The 18,778-nt window shown below is 42.9% G+C and overlaps 1 long non-coding RNA gene across 1 annotated transcript; it reads left to right on the top strand.

Moving 5' to 3' along the window:
- The first annotated feature begins 8,110 nt into the window (after positions 1 to 8,110).
- Positions 8,111 to 12,214, top strand: LOC142474982 (uncharacterized). The gene is made up of 4 exons (XR_012790655.1): positions 8,111 to 8,217; positions 9,238 to 9,333; positions 10,778 to 10,881; positions 12,114 to 12,214. It is a non-coding gene; the product is annotated as an uncharacterized LOC142474982 (long non-coding RNA).
- Positions 12,215 to 18,778: the final 6,564 nt, after the last annotated feature.

Here is an 18,778-nt window from a genome sequence, read left to right as displayed (position 1 = left end):
TGATTCAGTAGATTGTGTGCAGACCAGGACTGCAGTACAGTGTCACTCACATGGATGACTTGCGTGGTAGAAGCTCAAGAACAAGGATGTCAAACTCCAGTCCTCGAGGGCAGCAAACAGGCCAGGTTTTCAGGATATCCCTACTGAAAACCTGGCCTGTTTGGGACCCTCGAGGACTGGAGTTTGACATGCATGCTCTAGAAGGAGCACAGCTGTGGGTGGGAGGTGGATTTGCTTTGCATCAAATGGTTTGGAGCAAGGTTTATTGTATGTATTATCATAATAACAATGCAATGCTTAACTTTTATTTCAGGAGGGATGACTGCAGAACAGAAGTGAATATTGAAGCCATGTGTTCCTTTTCTTGCAAAAGAGAAAATTTGAAGGACAGTTGAAGAGAAGGAAAATTACTACACAGAGACAGATAAGCAATGTGTATATTTCTCATTTACCATTTAGTATTTGTCGTTTTATTGACTCCACACAATCCGGCTGCTACGGGTTTCACATTGAATATTTTCATCTCTACTCTACCCCTTCCTGTGATCTGAACCATGCAAGTTTTCGTTGATTCAATACATCATGAGTAGAGTGTGGCTACAGTATGAAGTAAAGACCCAAGGACCACATCTACTACCATTCATAACAAGAACATGTGCAGTAGCGCACAGCTGCAGTTCTATGTGATTGTTATGAAAGGTTGAGGTGGTTCAATTCTATGAATCTGGAGTGGGATGGATCCTGTTTGCATCATATGGTTTCATCTAGGCCAGTAGATTATATAACTCTCAGTACAGGTTACACATGGCATCAGTATTAGTGATTTAAAGAGGAGGAAAGCTTCAATGTGGAGAACAAAGCCAAGTAATGTTGAAGTTACTCCTTTTACCATTTACTTGGTCAGTCTGTACTGTCTACTCTCCACACAGCTGCTAAGGATCTTCCATTTTAAATACTTTCACCTCCTATTCTGCACTGCTTTGCTGCCCATTATTCAGAGATGCGTTCCAGTCATGTTTAGCACTCTGAATCTCTCTGCAGTCATTGGTTCAGCACATCATGGGTAGAGCATGGCTACAGATACAGCAAGCTATTATTATTTTACCGGCTGATCACCCATAATATTGCATTAAAACATAGAATATCACTTAATTTCCAAAAGATTCAGTGATGCTGATAATGCAGAATCTCACAACATTTCCCATCATAATGCCATAATGCACAAGTGGGAGAAATAATCCTTGCTATATCTGTACATTGTGTGACGTATTACCTCAATGACCAATGAGAGCAAGTACATCTTCTGTATAGAGCGGCTGTGTTATGATGCAGTTATTGATCATCATTGACATAATCACAAGAATCTTATGCAAAGGGAAATTGTCCGCAGCGAAGTGAGATTTCAGCCCCCAAACGTCTGTAATATTAATGCAATGTCTTACTTTTGTTGCAGTGAACACTGAAGAGACGGATCTACTACAACACTGTACAGGATGAGCATACGCTACAAGCAGCAAAATGATCTTGCAGTTGACAGTATGTTGTTCTGGTAATGTGCACAATTATTATTTATGGGCTACACACCACAGTGCTGGACATATTCTGTTAACTTCAACTCTACTCCTAACATGGAGATGTCTTCCTGGTGTTACTGATTCAGTACATCATATGCACAGTGTGGTTATGATATGATGGATTGATTTAATGAACCCACCAACCAATGATGACATCTGCATCATCTTCTGTAAAGTGCAGCTACAGCATGATATTATCAGCATTTGGTGCGGTATAATCAGAGGTATCTATGTGCTTTTGTGCCTGTTTTAAGTCCTCCAGCTTAACGCCCCTACACCTCCCACTACACAGGCATACTTACTTATGCATACACTGACATCTGGCATACCTACACACACCCCAGGGCCACTTCCTTCCCCTGATGTCAGGGAGAGGATGGGCATGCAGAGTGCAGTAAGTCTCCACGTTACTCTGGCCAACAGTCTTGGCCTACCTCCAGCATCTGTCACCCACAACATCTGTTCCCTCCTTGTAAAGTGCTGAACTATCTCACCTGGGTCAGTGCTATAGCTGATCACAGTGCCCGATCAGGATGTCACTGTGACAGGCAGCAGTGCAGATTGACCGGTCAATCAATGCAGTGCCGCAACATATGCACTAAATGAGATTTCCGTGCCCCCAGTCAGGTTACTCCCTGGGCAGTGACCCTGCTCACACCCTCCCCTAGTTCCACCTCTGATCACAATTATCTCTCTTGGAGAGTGTAGCAAATTGGAGTTGGGGGAATCTCACCTCTGCCATGCATGGTCACAATCTGGGCACAGGACCCAAATAGTGGGCAATGTGGCACTTCTTACAGTAGAGAATAAGTAACTTTATTCTTTACTTGTGTATTAAGGACCTTATTTGCATTAAATTCAGTCCACATGGGACCAAGACTTTCTGGCTTACTGAACAAAGTGGAATTGTTTCGTAGAGGGTGGAGAATTGTATTTTATCTGAAATTAAACCCTCTGCACAAAATACAAACAATTATACCCATACAAGTACCTTGTGGAAGTTGTTGCCCTCTATCTTCCTGTGGTCTCTCCCTGTTTCTCACCGTGCCTCCTCCCATTTCCTTGCACCTCTGCGTCTCCGCATATATCCCTATACTCAGAGCCGGCTCCGGTCAGTGACATGGGATGCCCAAATATGAGCATACCCATATATGGGCATCCATGCCACTGACCGGAGCCCGCTCTGTTGCGGATATGGAGAGAGACTGGGAGATTTACATCCCCTTATAATTCATATGGTGCATAGTACCGGCACGTATTGTTTTACCGGTACTGTGTACCTTCCTACTTCCACACTGGTACAGTATATGCTGCAGTGGGACTGAGAGGGATATATTGGTAACACATAGTCATTGTTGGGGGAATTCAATCCATTTTGAAAATAGTAATGAAATGTTTTTTACTTTTCTTTTTTTTCAGTAATGAAGAATGAAACATTTCTGTTAAAATTGAATTGGAGGTGAACTGGATTCATCATCAACTCTGCACCAGTGTGAATTGATGTTCTTTAATGTTCTGATAAGGTACATGCAACATCTCTTCCTCAACCCCTGCACCACTCTCTGCCTCTTGCCTCTCTCTCTCCACCTCCCTGCTAAGCGTATTAACCCATGCCCTCTAGATCGTATCCCCTCACACCTTACTGCATCTCTTAGTCCCCACTCTCACCCACATCTTCAATTCCTCCCTATTCTCTGGCTCTTTACCCTCTTACTTTAAGCCTGTAGTGGTCACCCTTTTCTCAGAAACAACCTACACCCTATGTGCCTTACTAACTACCGCCCTGTATCCCTCCTGCTGTTTGTCTCCTAATTGCTAGAATGTCAACATTCTTAAATCACATTCCCTCCTGGATCCTTTACAACCTGCCTTTCGTACAGCTCGTTCTACAGACTGTGCTTAAAGCAAATTCCCAAGGTCACTTTTCCCTACTAATCCTACTTGATCTATCTGCTGCGTTTGATGCTCTCAATCACTCTCCTCCTTCATATTCTAAACTCTCTCTTGGTATCCGTAACACAGTTCTATCCTGGTTTTCATCATAACTTTCCTGTCACACATTCTCCATCTCTGTTGCTAACATGTCTTCGTCTTCTATTGATCTGTCTGTGGGTATACATCAGGGCTCTGTTCTGAGATCTCTCTTTCTCTCTACATACTATCATTTGGTGACCTCATCAACTCTTTGTGACAATCCTATAAATAACAAATACAAATATCAGGTCATGGGAATAAGTGATTTGGACATAAAAGTAACATTTCGGAAGTGTGGACAACTAATACATCTTGTAGATTGCCTTTACAGTGTGATGTCATTGATTCAGTAGATTGTGTGCAGACCAGGACTGCAGTACAGTGTCACTCACATGGATGACTTGCGTGGTAGAAGCTCAAGAACAAGGATGTCAAACTCCAGTCCTCGAGGGCCGCAAACAGGCCAGGTTTTCAGGATATCCCTACTGAAAACCTGGCCTGTTTGGGACCCTCGAGGACTGGAGTTTGACATGCATGCTCTAGAAGGAGCACAGCTGTGGGTGGGAGGTGGATTTGCTTTGCATCAAATGGTTTGGAGCAAGGTTTATTGTATGTATTATCATAATAACAATGCAATGCTTAACTTTTATTTCAGGAGGGATGACTGCAGAACAGAAGTGAATATTGAAGCCATGTGTTCCTTTTCTTGCAAAAGAGAAAATTTGAAGGACAGTTGAAGAGAAGGAAAATTACTACACAGAGACAGATAAGCAATGTGTATATTTCTCATTTACCATTTAGTATTTGTCGTTTTATTGACTCCACACAATCCGGCTGCTACGGGTTTCACATTGAATATTTTCATCTCTACTCTACCCCTTCCTGTGATCTGAACCATGCAGGTTTTCGTTGATTCAATACATCATGAGTAGAGGGTGGCTACAGTATGAAGTAAAGACCCAAGGACCACATCTACTACCATTCATAACAAGAACATGTGCAGTAGCGCACAGCTGCAGTTCTATGTGATTGTTATGAAAGGTTGAGGTGGTTCAATTCTATGAATCTGGAGTGGGATGGATCCTGTTTGCATCATATGGTTTCATCTAGGCCAGTAGATTATATAACTCTCAGTACAGGTTACACATGGCATCAGTATTAGTGATTTAAAGAGGAGGAAAGCTTCAATGTGGAGAACAAAGCCAAGTAATGTTGAAGTTACTCCTTTTACCATTTACTTGGTCAGTCTGTACTGTCTACTCTCCACACAGCTGCTAAGGATCTTCCATTTTAAATACTTTCACCTCCTATTCTGCACTGCTTTGCTGCCCATTATTCAGAGATGCGTTCCAGTCATGTTTAGCACTCTGAATCTCTCTGCAGTCATTGGTTCAGCACATCATGGGTAGAGCATGGCTACAGATACAGCAAGCTATTATTATTTTACCGGCTGATCACCCATAATATTGCATTAAAACATAGAATATCACTTAATTTCCAAAAGATTCAGTGATGCTGATAATGCAGAATCTCACAACATTTCCCATCATAATGCCATAATGCACAAGTGGGAGAAATAATCCTTGCTATATCTGTACATTGTGTGACGTATTACCTCAATGACCAATGAGAGCAAGTACATCTTCTGTATAGAGCGGCTGTGTTATGATGCAGTTATTGATCATCATTGACATAATCACAAGAATCTTATGCAAAGGGAAATTGTCCGCAGCGAAGTGAGATTTCAGAAATCCCCCAAACGTCTGTAATATTAATGCAATGTCTTACTTTTGTTGCAGTGAACACTGAAGAGACGGATCTACTACAACACTGTACAGGATGAGCATACGCTACAAGCAGCAAAATGATCTTGCAGTTGACAGTATGTTGTTCTGGTAATGTGCACAATTATTATTTATGGGCTACACACCACAGTGCTGGACATATTCTGTTAACTTCAACTCTACTCCTAACATGGAGATGTCTTCCTGGTGTTACTGATTCAGTACATCATATGCACAGTGTGGTTATGATATGATGGATTGATTTAATGAACCCACCAACCAATGATGACATCTGCATCATCTTCTGTAAAGTGCAGCTACAGCATGATATTATCAGCATTTGGTGCGGTATAATCAGAGGTATCTATGTGCTTTTGTGCCTGTTTTAAGTCCTCCAGCTTAACGCCCCTACACCTCCCACTACACAGGCATACTTACTTATGCATACACTGACATCTGGCATACCTACACACACCCCAGGGCCACTTCCTTCCCCTGATGTCAGGGAGAGGATGGGCATGCAGAGTGCAGTAAGTCTCCACGTTACTCTGGCCAACAGTCTTGGCCTACCTCCAGCATCTGTCACCCACAACATCTGTTCCCTCCTTGTAAAGTGCTGAACTATCTCACCTGGGTCAGTGCTATAGCTGATCACAGTGCCCGATCAGGATGTCACTGTGACAGGCAGCAGTGCAGATTGACCGGTCAATCAATGCAGTGCCGCAACATATGCACTAAATGAGATTTCCGTGCCCCCAGTCAGGTTACTCCCTGGGCAGTGACCCTGCTCACACCCTCCCCTAGTTCCACCTCTGATCACAATTATCTCTCTTGGAGAGTGTAGCAAATTGGAGTTGGGGGAATCTCACCTCTGCCATGCATGGTCACAATCTGGGCACAGGACCCAAATAGTGGGCAATGTGGCACTTCTTACAGTAGAGAATAAGTAACTTTATTCTTTACTTGTGTATTAAGGACCTTATTTGCATTAAATTCAGTCCACATGGGACCAAGACTTTCTGGCTTACTGAACAAAGTGGAATTGTTTCGTAGAGGGTGGAGAATTGTATTTTATCTGAAATTAAACCCTCTGCACAAAATACAAACAATTATACCCATACAAGTACCTTGTGGAAGTTGTTGCCCTCTATCTTCCTGTGGTCTCTCCCTGTTTCTCACCGTGCCTCCTCCCATTTCCTTGCACCTCTGCGTCTCCGCATATATCCCTATACTCAGAGCCGGCTCCGGTCAGTGACATGGGATGCCCAAATATGAGCATACCCATATATGGGCATCCATGCCACTGACCGGAGCACGCTCTGTTGCGGATATGGAGAGAGACTGGGAGATTTACATCCCCTTATAATTCATATGGTGCATAGTACCGGCACGTATTGTTTTACCGGTACTGTGTACCTTCCTACTTCCACACTGGTACAGTATATGCTGCAGTGGGACTGAGAGGGATATATTGGTAACACATAGTCATTGTTGGGGGAATTCAATCCATTTTGAAAATAGTAATGAAATGTTTTTTACTTTTCTTTTTTTTCAGTAATGAAGAATGAAACATTTCTGTTAAAATTGAATTGGAGGTGAACTGGATTCATCATCAACTCTGCACCAGTGTGAATTGATGTTCTTTAATGTTCTGATAAGGTACATGCAACATCTCTTCCTCAACCCCTGCACCACTCTCTGCCTCTTGCCTCTCTCTCTCCACCTCCCTGCTAAGCGTATTAACCCATGCCCTCTAGATCGTATCCCCTCACACCTTACTGCATCTCTTAGTCCCCACTCTCACCCACATCTTCAATTCCTCCCTATTCTCTGGCTCTTTACCCTCTTACTTTAAGCCTGTAGTGGTCACCCTTTTCTCAGAAACAACCTACACCCTATGTGCCTTACTAACTACCGCCCTGTATCCCTCCTGCTGTTTGTCTCCTAATTGCTAGAATGTCAACATTCTTAAATCACATTCCCTCCTGGATCCTTTACAACCTGCCTTTCGTACAGCTCGTTCTACAGACTGTGCTTAAAGCAAATTCCCAAGGTCACTTTTCCCTACTAATCCTACTTGATCTATCTGCTGCGTTTGATGCTCTCAATCACTCTCCTCCTTCATATTCTAAACTCTCTCTTGGTATCCGTAACACAGTTCTATCCTGGTTTTCATCATAACTTTCCTGTCACACATTCTCCATCTCTGTTGCTAACATGTCTTCGTCTTCTATTGATCTGTCTGTGGGTATACATCAGGGCTCTGTTCTGAGATCTCTCTTTCTCTCTACATACTATCATTTGGTGACCTCATCAACTCTTTGTGACAATCCTATAAATAACAAATACAAATATCAGGTCATGGGAATAAGTGATTTGGACATAAAAGTAACATTTCGGAAGTGTGGACAACTAATACATCTTGTAGATTGCCTTTACAGTGTGATGTCATTGATTCAGTAGATTGTGTGCAGACCAGGACTGCAGTACAGTGTCACTCACATGGATGACTTGCGTGGTAGAAGCTCAAGAACAAGGATGTCAAACTCCAGTCCTCGAGGGCCGCAAACAGGCCAGGTTTTCAGGATATCCCTACTGAAAACCTGGCCTGTTTGGGACCCTCGAGGACTGGAGTTTGACATGCATGCTCTAGAAGGAGCACAGCTGTGGGTGGGAGGTGGATTTGCTTTGCATCAAATGGTTTGGAGCAAGGTTTATTGTATGTATTATCATAATAACAATGCAATGCTTAACTTTTATTTCAGGAGGGATGACTGCAGAACAGAAGTGAATATTGAAGCCATGTGTTCCTTTTCTTGCAAAAGAGAAAATTTGAAGGACAGTTGAAGAGAAGGAAAATTACTACACAGAGACAGATAAGCAATGTGTATATTTCTCATTTACCATTTAGTATTTGTCGTTTTATTGACTCCACACAATCCGGCTGCTACGGGTTTCACATTGAATATTTTCATCTCTACTCTACCCCTTCCTGTGATCTGAACCATGCAGGTTTTCGTTGATTCAATACATCATGAGTAGAGGGTGGCTACAGTATGAAGTAAAGACCCAAGGACCACATCTACTACCATTCATAACAAGAACATGTGCAGTAGCGCACAGCTGCAGTTCTATGTGATTGTTATGAAAGGTTGAGGTGGTTCAATTCTATGAATCTGGAGTGGGATGGATCCTGTTTGCATCATATGGTTTCATCTAGGCCAGTAGATTATATAACTCTCAGTACAGGTTACACATGGCATCAGTATTAGTGATTTAAAGAGGAGGAAAGCTTCAATGTGGAGAACAAAGCCAAGTAATGTTGAAGTTACTCCTTTTACCATTTACTTGGTCAGTCTGTACTGTCTACTCTCCACACAGCTGCTAAGGATCTTCCATTTTAAATACTTTCACCTCCTATTCTGCACTGCTTTGCTGCCCATTATTCAGAGATGCGTTCCAGTCATGTTTAGCACTCTGAATCTCTCTGCAGTCATTGGTTCAGCACATCATGGGTAGAGCATGGCTACAGATACAGCAAGCTATTATTATTTTACCGGCTGATCACCCATAATATTGCATTAAAACATAGAATATCACTTAATTTCCAAAAGATTCAGTGATGCTGATAATGCAGAATCTCACAACATTTCCCATCATAATGCCATAATGCACCAGAGGAAGAAATAATCCTTGCTATATCTGTACATTGTGTGACGTATTACCTCCATGACCATTGAGAGCAAGTACATCTTCTGTATAGAGCGGCTGTGTTATGATGCAGTTATTGATCATCATTGACATAATCACAAGAATCTTATGCAAAGGGAAATTGTCCGCAGCGAAGTGAGATTTCAGCCCCCAAACGTCTGTAATATTAATGCAATGTCTTACTTTTGTTGCAGTGAACACTGAAGAGACGGATCTACTACAACACTGTACAGGATGAGCATACGCTACAAGCAGCAAAATGATCTTGCAGTTGACAGTATGTTGTTCTGGTAATGTGCACAATTATTATTTATGGGCTACACACCACAGTGCTGGACATATTCTGTTAACTTCAACTCTACTCCTAACATGGAGATGTCTTCCTGGTGTTACTGATTCAGTACATCATATGCACAGTGTGGTTATGATATGATGGATTGATTTAATGAACCCACCAACCAATGATGACATCTGCATCATCTTCTGTAAAGTGCAGCTACAGCATGATATTATCAGCATTTGGTGCGGTATAATCAGAGGTATCTATGTGCTTTTGTGCCTGTTTTAAGTCCTCCAGCTTAACGCCCCTACACCTCCCACTACACAGGCATACTTACTTATGCATACACTGACATCTGGCATACCTACACACACCCCAGGGCCACTTCCTTCCCCTGATGTCAGGGAGAGGATGGGCATGCAGAGTGCAGTAAGTCTCCACGTTACTCTGGCCAGCAGTCTTGGCCTACCTCCAGCATCTGTCACCCACAACATCTGTTCCCTCCTTGTAAAGTGCTGAACTATCTCACCTGGGTCAGTGCTATAGCTGATCACAGTGCCCGATCAGGATGTCACTGTGACAGGCAGCAGTGCAGATTGACCGGTCAATCAATGCAGTGCCGCAACATATGCACTAAATGAGATTTCCGTGCCCCCAGTCAGGTTACTCCCTGGGCAGTGACCCTGCTCACACCCTCCCCTAGTTCCACCTCTGATCACAATTATCTCTCTTGGAGAGTGTAGCAAATTGGAGTTGGGGGAATCTCACCTCTGCCATGCATGGTCACAATCTGGGCACAGGACCCAAATAGTGGGCAATGTGGCACTTCTTACAGTAGAGAATAAGTAACTTTATTCTTTACTTGTGTATTAAGGACCTTATTTGCATTAAATTCAGTCCACATGGGACCAAGACTTTCTGGCTTACTGAACAAAGTGGAATTGTTTCGTAGAGGGTGGAGAATTGTATTTTATCTGAAATTACCCCCTCTGCACAAAATACAAACAATTATACCCATACAAGTACCTTGTGGAAGTTGTTGCCCTCTATCTTCCTGTGGTCTCTCCCTGTTTCTCACCGTGCCTCCTCCCATTTCCTTGCACCTCTGCGTCTCCGCATATATCCCTATACTCAGAGCCGGCTCCGGTCAGTGACATGGGATGCCCAAATATGAGCATACCCATATATGGGCATCCATGCCACTGACCGGAGCCCGCTCTGTTGCGGATATGGAGAGAGACTGGGAGATTTACATCCCCTTATAATTCATATGGTGCATAGTACCGGCACGTATTGTTTTACCGGTACTGTGTACCTTCCTACTTTCACACTGGTACAGTATATGCTGCAGTGGGACTGAGAGGGATATATTGGTAACACATAGTCATTGTTGGGGGAATTCAATCCATTTTGAAAATAGTAATGAAATGTTTTTTACTTTTCTTTTTTTTCAGTAATGAAGAATGAAACATTTCTGTTAAAATTGAATTGGAGGTGAACTGGATTCATCATCAACTCTGCACCAGTGTGAATTGATGTTCTTTAATGTTCTAATAAGGTACATGCAACATCTCTTCCTCAACCCCTGCACCACTCTCTGCCTCTTGCCTCTCTCTCTCCACCTCCCTGCTAAGCGTATTAACCCATCTAATGTAATCCACATTCCATGTCTCACTTTACTCTTCACTTCTCACGTGCCCTCTGGAATGACTGCTCTCTGACTAACAAGGTCTATTTGTACATGACCTCTTCTGCTCTCATCCACCACCTCTCATTCCCCTCACCCCTGTCCTACTCGATACCTCAGCTTAATTGAACTCTCTCCTCTGACATCTACCCTTATCTCTAACCTCTCCTCACTTTCTGCTTAAACTAACTATCTTGTTAACTTTTACAATGCTATCATCTCCTCCTCCCTCCTCCTCCTTCCTCCTCCCTCCTCCATTATATATATACCCCTTCTAGGCTCTGACACACTCATCCATCTAAGGCCATGATTATCATGGGCACATGCTTGGTCGTCCACAGTGCGTGCGAGCGATGCAGAGCCGCCTCGGACCTCAGTGCAGGGATTGCTGCATACCCCCAGCATCTGTCACCCACAAACAATACACACACTAATACTCCCCACAATACACACTATAATACCTCCTCAATACTAATCTCCCCAATAATATTATAGCTCCAAACACAATATACACAACACCCTTACACAAGATACACAATCTAGTACTCTCCTCTGCACCTCTACACACAATATAATACTCCCACACACACAATATACACACTACCCTCCTACCCCCATAAAATACAACCAATAATACACACACACTTTGTGGATGTTGGGACCAGCTCCCGGCATGCACCAGTGAAAGAGAGAGGCCCGCAGAAGCTCGGAAGAACTCCCTCCATCCGTGCCTTCCTCCGTTTCACATCTTCTCCCTGTCTCTCTCCCTCCCTTTCCTTGCATCTCCCTGCGTCTTTACGTATACCCAGTCAGTGACGGCTCTGGTCACGTGATGCCTTAATATGGGCTTATCCATATATGTTCATCCACGTCACTAATGTGATGCCCGCACTGTTGCGGAGCTGGTACTTACGACGGGCACTTATTGTTTTATCAGTACTGCGTACCTGACTCTACCGGCCTACTTTCAACACTAGTACAATATGTGCTTCACTACGAGTGAGTGGGGAATATTGGCATCACACAGTCACTGTTGAATATGCCATTCAATCCATTTTGAAAATAGTAATGCAATGTGGTTTTGTTTTGTTTGCTTTTTGCAGTAATGAAGAATGGAAAAGTTATATTAAAATTAAATTGGAGGGGGACTAGATTCAGCATTTCATCATGAACTCTGCACTTGTGAGAATTTAACTTCTTGAATACCCTGACAGGTACACGCAACATTAAGACTATAATCTGCTGTGCAAGCTTTCGTGCTATACCTCCCCCTCAGGTTTTGATTTATACATTTGCTCCCTCAATTCATGTCCTCTAATATTTGAAAGCTCTCTCCTAGCATTTTCTCTTTACCACAGAACGTCATCCCAATGTAACCTCTCTCTTGTTCTTTCTGCTTGCTGTTTCCTCACTCCTCTGTTAAACTTTTCTAATTTCTCTAACTTCCACACTCCTGCTTTTATCCACATGTTCTCCTCTTTCCTTCCCCTACCTTTGCATGTGTCTACACACTGCACCATTTGTACAGACCTCTATTGCAGCTATTTCTGCACTGCTCAATGAAAAGCACTCTTTAATATCCTATTCTCTGTGCCCCCTCTCTCTGCGCCCCCTCTTTTGGCGCCTCCTCTCTCTGCGCCCCCTCTCTCTGCGCCTATCTGTCTCATTCTCTCTACGTCCCTCTCTCTCTACATAGAGCTATCTCTGTCTCTCTCTACACCTATCTCTGTGTCTCCTTCTATGTTTGCTGATGTGTGGGATATCTCTTATAATCTTGAACCTGCTCATATACACATCGGGCCTCCCTGCCTCTGCCTCCCTGCTAAGAGTGTTAACCTATCTAATGTAATCCACATTCCTTTCCTTACTTTTCTCTTCCCTTCTCCTATGCCATCTGGAATGCCCGTTCTCTGACTAACAAGGCTCTAGTTGTACATGACCTCTTCTGCTCTCATCATTCACAATCAGTCATTCCCCTCACCCCATCTTACCTGTCCCACTGATTTGCCTCTGCTTAATTAAACTCTCCTCTGACATCTACTCTAACCTCTCTGCTCTCTCTCTCTTTCCGCTTAAACTAACAATCTTATTAACTCTTACAATGCTATCCTCCTATCTATATGCCCCCTCTAGGCTCTGACACACTTGTCCCTCTAGCCCACACCCTTGGCTAAATTCCCAAACATGTTCATCACACTTCCACTCGCTGTTCTTAATGCCTATGAAGGAAATCACACAATTGATATTTGATTTTTCTACAGTAAAAATGTCTCCAGTCCTGTATAAAGCTGCTCTCTGGGGCCAAACCACACTACTTTTTTTTCACATTCATCAACACTCAAATTTAATTTACGCTGTCTTTTTTTCCCTGTATTTGACTCCCTCCACTAACCTTCTCCTCACACTTGCCATCCTTCCTTCACTTCTCCTCAAGCATTTGACTACTTCAGAGGCAAGGTGGATGCCACCCACAAGGAGATTCCTTCTGTCCCTTCCCCCTTCTCTCCTTCTACCTAATTCTCCTTCTGCATTTGACTCCTTTTCTTCTCTTACAGAGCTGGAAGCTAATCATCTTCTCTTCTCCCTCTACCACATGCCCTCTAGATCGTATCCCCTCACACCTTACTGCATCTCTTAGTCCCCACTCTCACCCACATCTTCAATTCCTCCCTATTCTCTGGCTCTTTACCCTCTTACTTTAAGCCTGTAGTGGTCACCCTTTTCTCAGAAACAACCTACACCCTATGTGCCTTACTAACTACCGCCCTGTATCCCTCCTGCTGTTTGTCTCCTAATTGCTAGAATGTCAACATTCTTAAATCACATTCCCTCCTGGATCCTTTACAACCTGCCTTTCGTACAGCTCGTTCTACAGACTGTGCTTAAAGCAAATTCCCAAGGTCACTTTTCCCTACTAATCCTACTTGATCTATCTGCTGCGTTTGATGCTCTCAATCACTCTCCTCCTTCATATTCTAAACTCTCTCTTGGTATCCGTAACACAGTTCTATCCTGGTTTTCATCATAACTTTCCTGTCACACATTCTCCATCTCTGTTGCTAACATGTCTTCGTCTTCTATTGATCTGTCTGTGGGTATACATCAGGGCTCTGTTCTGAGATCTCTCTTTCTCTCTACATACTATCATTTGGTGACCTCATCAACTCTTTGTGACAATCCTATAAATAACAAATACAAATATCAGGTCATGGGAATAAGTGATTTGGACATAAAAGTAACATTTCGGAAGTGTGGACAACTAATACATCTTGTAGATTGCCTTTACAGTGTGATGTCATTGATTCAGTAGATTGTGTGCAGACCAGGACTGCAGTACAGTGTCACTCACATGGATGACTTGCGTGGTAGAAGCTCAAGAACAAGGATGTCAAACTCCAGTCCTCGAGGGCCGCAAACAGGCCAGGTTTTCAGGATATCCCTACTGAAAACCTGGCCTGTTTGGGACCCTCGAGGACTGGAGTTTGACATGCATGCTCTAGAAGGAGCACAGCTGTGGGTGGGAGGTGGATTTGCTTTGCATCAAATGGTTTGGAGCAAGGTTTATTGTATGTATTATCATAATAACAATGCAATGCTTAACTTTTATTTCAGGAGGGATGACTGCAGAACAGAAGTGAATATTGAAGCCATGTGTTCCTTTTCTTGCAAAAGAGAAAATTTGAAGGACAGTTGAAGAGAAGGAAAATTACTACACAGAGACAGATAAGCAATGTGTATATTTCTCATTTACCATTTAGTATTTGTCGTTTTATTGACTCCACACAATCCGGCTGCTACGGGTTTCACATTGAATATTTTCATCTCTACTCTACCCCTTCCTGTGATCTGAACCATGCAAGTTTTCGTTGATTCAATACATCATGAGTAGAGTGTGGCTACAGTATGAAGTAAAGACCCAAGGACCACATCTACTACCATTCATAACAAGAACATGTGCAGTAGCGCACAGCTGCAGTTCTATGTGATTGTTATGAAAGGTTGAGGTGGTTCAATTCTATGAATCTGGAGTGGGATGGATCCTGTTTGCATCATATGGTTTCATCTAGGCCAGTAGATTATATAACTCTCAGTACAGGTTACACATGGCATCAGTATTAGTGATTTAAAGAGGAGGAAAGCTTCAATGTGGAGAACAAAGCCAAGTAATGTTGAAGTTACTCCTTTTACCATTTACTTGGTCAGTCTGTACTGTCTACTCTCCACACAGCTGCTAAGGATCTTCCATTTTAAATACTTTCACCTCCTATTCTGCACTGCTTTGCTGCCCATTATTCAGAGATGCGTTCCAGTCATGTTTAGCACTCTGAATCTCTCTGCAGTCATTGGTTCAGCACATCATGGGTAGAGCATGGCTACAGATACAGCAAGCTATTATTATTTTACCGGCTGATCACCCATAATATTGCATTAAAACATAGAATATCACTTAATTTCCAAAAGATTCAGTGATGCTGATAATGCAGAATCTCACAACATTTCCCATCATAATGCCATAATGCACAAGTGGGAGAAATAATCCTTGCTATATCTGTACATTGTGTGACGTATTACCTCAATGACCAATGAGAGCAAGTACATCTTCTGTATAGAGCGGCTGTGTTATGATGCAGTTATTGATCATCATTGACATAATCACAAGAATCTTATGCAAAGGGAAATTGTCCGCAGCGAAGTGAGATTTCAGCCCCCAAACGTCTGTAATATTAATGCAATGTCTTACTTTTGTTGCAGTGAACACTGAAGAGACGGATCTACTACAACACTGTACAGGATGAGCATACGCTACAAGCAGCAAAATGATCTTGCAGTTGACAGTATGTTGTTCTGGTAATGTGCACAATTATTATTTATGGGCTACACACCACAGTGCTGGACATATTCTGTTAACTTCAACTCTACTCCTAACATGGAGATGTCTTCCTGGTGTTACTGATTCAGTACATCATATGCACAGTGTGGTTATGATATGATGGATTGATTTAATGAACCCACCAACCAATGATGACATCTGCATCATCTTCTGTAAAGTGCAGCTACAGCATGATATTATCAGCATTTGGGGCGGTATAATCAGAGGTATCTATGTGCTTTTGTGCCTGTTTTAAGTCCTCCAGCTTAACGCCCCTACACCTCCCACTACACAGGCATACTTACTTATGCATACACTGACATCTGGCATACCTACACACACCCCAGGGCCACTTCCTTCCCCTGATGTCAGGGAGAGGATGGGCATGCAGAGTGCAGTAAGTCTCCACGTTACTCTGGCCAACAGTCTTGGCCTACCTCCAGCATCTGTCACCCACAACATCTGTTCCCTCCTTGTAAAGTGCTGAACTATCTCACCTGGGTCAGTGCTATAGCTGATCACAGTGCCCGATCAGGATGTCACTGTGACAGGCAGCAGTGCAGATTGACCGGTCAATCAATGCAGTGCCGCAACATATGCACTAAATGAGATTTCCGTGCCCCCAGTCAGGTTACTCCCTGGGCAGTGACCCTGCTCACACCCTCCCCTAGTTCCACCTCTGATCACAATTATCTCTCTTGGAGAGTGTAGCAAATTGGAGTTGGGGGAATCTCACCTCTGCCATGCATGGTCACAATCTGGGCACAGGACCCAAATAGTGGGCAATGTGGCACTTCTTACAGTAGAGAATAAGTAACTTTATTCTTTACTTGTGTATTAAGGACCTTATTTGCATTAAATTCAGTCCACATGGGACCAAGACTTTCTGGCTTACTGAACAAAGTGGAATTGTTTCGTAGAGGGTGGAGAATTGTATTTTATCTGAAATTAAACCCTCTGCACAAAATACAAACAATTATACCCATACAAGTACCTTGTGGAAGTTGTTGCCCTCTATCTTCCTGTGGTCTCTCCCTGTTTCTCACCGTGCCTCCTCCCATTTCCTTGCACCTCTGCGTCTCCGCATATATCCCTATACTCAGAGCCGGCTCCGGTCAGTGACATGGGATGCCCAAATATGAGCATACCCATATATGGGCATCCATGCCACTGACCGGAGCCCGCTCTGTTGCGGATATGGAGAGAGACTGGGAGATTTACATCCCCTTATAATTCATATGGTGCATAGTACCGGCACGTATTGTTTTACCGGTACTGTGTACCTTCCTACTTCCACACTGGTACAGTATATGCTGCAGTGGGACTGAGAGGGATATATTGGTAACACATAGTCATTGTTGGGGGAATTCAATCCATTTTGAAAATAGTAATGAAATGTTTTTTACTTTTCTTTTTTTTCAGTAATGAAGAATGAAACATTTCTGTTAAAATTGAATTGGAGGTGAACTGGATTCATCATCAACTCTGCACCAGTGTGAATTGATGTTCTTTAATGTTCTGATAAGGTACATGCAACATCTCTTCCTCAACCCCTGCACCACTCTCTGCCTCTTGCCTCTCTCTCTCCACCTCCCTGCTAAGCGTATTAACCCATGCCCTCTAGATCGTATCCCCTCACACCTTACTGCATCTCTTAGTCCCCACTCTCACCCACATCTTCAATTCCTCCCTATTCTCTGGCTCTTTACCCTCTTACTTTAAGCCTGTAGTGGTCACCCTTTTCTCAGAAACAACCTACACCCTATGTGCCTTACTAACTACCGCCCTGTATCCCTCCTGCTGTTTGTCTCCTAATTGCTAGAATGTCAACATTCTTAAATCACATTCCCTCCTGGATCCTTTACAACCTGCCTTTCGTACAGCTCGTTCTACAGACTGTGCTTAAAGCAAATTCCCAAGGTCACTTTTCCCTACTAATCCTACTTGATCTATCTGCTGCGTTTGATGCTCTCAATCACTCTCCTCCTTCATATTCTAAACTCTCTCTTGGTATCCGTAACACAGTTCTATCCTGGTTTTCATCATAACTTTCCTGTCACACATTCTCCATCTCTGTTGCTAACATGTCTTCGTCTTCTATTGATCTGTCTGTGGGTATACATCAGGGCTCTGTTCTGAGATCTCTCTTTCTCTCTACATACTATCATTTGGTGACCTCATCAACTCTTTGTGACAATCCTATAAATAACAAATACAAATATCAGGTCATGGGAATAAGTGATTTGGACATAAAAGTAACATTTCGGAAGTGTGGACAACTAATACATCTTGTAGATTGCCTTTACAGTGTGATGTCATTGATTCAGTAGATTGTGTGCAGACCAGGACTGCAGTACAGTGTCACTCACATGGATGACTTGCGTGGTAGAAGCTCAAGAACAAGGATGTCAAACTCCAGTCCTCGAGGGCCGCAAACAGGCCAGGTTTTCAGGATATCCCTACTGAAAACCTGGCCTGTTTGGGACCCTCGAGGACTGGAGTTTGACATGCATGCTCTAGAAGGAGCACAGCTGTGGGTGGGAGGTGGATTTGCTTTGCATCAAATGGTTTGGAGCAAGGTTTATTGTATGTATTATCATAATAACAATGCAATGCTTAACTTTTATTTCAGGAGGGATGACTGCAGAACAGAAGTGAATATTGAAGCCATGTGTTCCTTTTCTTGCAAAAGAGAAAATTTGAAGGACAGTTGAAGAGAAGGAAAATTACTACACAGAGACAGATAAGCAATGTGTATATTTCTCATTTACCATTTAGTATTTGTCGTTTTATTGACTCCACACAATCCGGCTGCTACGGGTTTCACATTGAATATTTTCATCTCTACTCTACCCCTTCCTGTGATCTGAACCATGCAGGTTTTCGTTGATTCAATAC

Source organism: Ascaphus truei, unplaced genomic scaffold (genome assembly GCF_040206685.1).
Source record: "Ascaphus truei isolate aAscTru1 unplaced genomic scaffold, aAscTru1.hap1 HAP1_SCAFFOLD_1037, whole genome shotgun sequence".
In the NCBI taxonomy this organism is placed as follows: Eukaryota; Metazoa; Chordata; class Amphibia; order Anura; family Ascaphidae; genus Ascaphus; species Ascaphus truei.
Note: the sequence above shows the minus strand (reverse complement) of the source record. Positions and strands in the feature narration are given on the sequence as shown.